This window comes from Sinohyriopsis cumingii, chromosome 6 (genome assembly GCF_028554795.1).
Source record: "Sinohyriopsis cumingii isolate HCF-2022 chromosome 6, ASM2855479v2, whole genome shotgun sequence".
Taxonomy (NCBI): domain Eukaryota; kingdom Metazoa; phylum Mollusca; class Bivalvia; order Unionida; family Unionidae; genus Sinohyriopsis; species Sinohyriopsis cumingii.
This window is the reverse complement of record NC_142966.1, coordinates 68,789,095-68,791,733: the sequence shown is the minus strand read 5'-3', so window position 1 is coordinate 68,791,733 and position 2,639 is coordinate 68,789,095.

Below are 2,639 nucleotides of genomic sequence, written 5' to 3'. Positions count from 1 at the left end.
TCGGACAGAAATTATGCATAAAAAGGGTTAGCCCCTGCCCCAGAACATGGAATTGTTGGTCCCTAATATAATTGCTCTATACCGTGGTAAATATCACGGTGGTGCGCTGACAAAAACACCGCGGGATGCCACGCTACATATTTTTTCGCGGGACCCCTCTCTGGTGCAAAGATATGGCAAAGACGGGACTTAGAAATTTAAAGTTCATAATAGTGGGAAATATTAACTGACGATACAAAATGTATAAGAACTAAATATATAAGTGTTAGAAATGTTTGCATTGTCTATATGTTGATTGTTCTATTCTTTAATGCCCCAGTGCCGCCGTTATGTGCACAAAGCCGTATATGCCAAATCATCTGAGTAAAACTAAATCTTGAAAGATAATGGTCCTATATACTATTTAATAAATCTAGTATTTTAAAACCCCGTTATGAAAAAGTAAATGATGATAATCTTATTAAATATATATATCGCGTATATTACAACAAAAAACAAGCTAGAGGTCCAGAATATAAAATTATTAAAGAAGAAATAAAAAGACTTTAGAGAGAGAGACTGAAAAAACAAGAACAACTATCCCAGTATCAACTTCCTCCACCTTTACAACGTAAAAAAATTTCTGCGCCGGCAATGACATATTCACCGATAGATTCACCACATTGATTTCAAGTAAGTGACTCACCTGACATACCCCCGGTCACCACTGAAGTACTTTCTCTGGTGATGCAACCACCAGTATTTAAAACACCTCAAGATGAACCTAAAACAGGATCTGGTTTATGTCCTGATAATATCATTAATGATGTGTCACGGTTAGAAGTTCTCATAGGAGGAAAACGTGCCGGAAATAATTCACCAGAAATAATTAATGAAGCAGCTGATATTTGTCGGCGATTATTTCAAGGTGGTATCATGGATATCGGAGTTTACCGAGAACTTATCGATGAACTTGTTGATGACTAGTTGTTAAATAATTGGTAAATTAAAAAAGATGATCATACATAATAATCATCGTAAACCCGTACAGGTCAGAGCGGTAAACTCACGATTACCAATCTACAGAGCTACTTACGGAGATGGACTTGGTGATGTTATTCAGGGATTATTTACAAGGATAGCTCCAAAAGCAGTACCTGTTGCAAAACAATTATCGATGAAAGCTATCGATATTGTTCGTGATAAAGCTCCTGGAGCAATTGTCAATGTTGCTGGTAAGGCGTTCTCGGCGATCAAAGATAGACTAGCACGATTATTGCGACGAAAACAACAACCACCAGTGAAACTGGCAAGTACTGAAATTATGCCCACAGACGTAAGTAAAATAATAAATCAGACTGCAAATAAAAAACTAGCGGAAATATCTAAAGAGGCAGAAAGAAATATAACATCAAATTTGATAGCAGATCAAGGACCCAATCAGGCTGCAAATAAAAAACTAGCGGAATTATCTGAAGAAGCAGAAAAAAATATAACAGCAAATTTAATAGCATTAAGCGGTCTTCGTCGACGATGATTAAGACCATCATTTGGAAAAATGGTAATTATAATAAAATGTTCAAGCGCGAATCAGATCCAGCATTTGATATGGAGGCACCTGTCCTTAAGTATGAATCTGTACGTGATTATCAATTTTTATTCCTATGACGCAAGACAACCAAATCAGCGGGGGAGAATCGAATTACAGGTTCATGATACAATTAGATATTTCTTGCCCGCTGAGGCGTTTATTGAAGTAGAAGGTAGACTTGTAACGAATGTTATAGCTAATACGCCATATGCTGCTAATTTGCGTGTTGGTTTTGTCAACAACGGGATTATGGCATTGTTTGATAGCGCCACATACACGATTGATGGAAAAAATATGAATCGATTCAGAAGGATGTTGATGTTGGTACAACAATAATTGGTCTAGCGAAATATTCTGATGATTACACAAGATCAGCTGGTCCAACAATGATGTTTGCTAAAGATATTACTAACCACGCTGATCATGTTCAGTATATTAAAATACGGATACCACGAGATACTGCATCTGATCCACAACCGGCTGACTTTGAGCACACAGACAGACCAGGTGCTGCTTTTGATATTATAGGAAGTGTTAATGCGACTTACAACTTAGGGTTTGCAACACGTGGAGCGATGTTGTCAGGAAATGATAGAAATTTTTTATGTGCAATTCCATTATCTCACATCTTTGGATTTTACAGAAATGTTAGAAAGGTCATCTTTGGAGCTAAACACACAATTGTACTCGTAAGAAAAGGTGATGATAATGATGCAATCTGGCGAGGTGCTGGTGTTGCTGATGGTAAAGTAAATATATCAAAACTTTCATTATGGATGCCAGTAATGACTCCATCAATTACTGAGGAACAAAAATTACTTTCTTTTATGGATTCAGGCGGTAAATCATTGCTATCATGGTTAACAGTAACCACAGATGCTATTCAAAGTAATGTTAATGGTTTATTTACATGGCATATAGCATCACAACAGGGTGTTTCTTCACCACGACATATTTTTATTGCGCTGCAAAATAATGAGCGGACAAATAATCAAGAACATTCATATATGATATTTGACAATCTTGGAGTTAATGAAGTTTCCTTGCGAATAAATGGACATCAAGAACA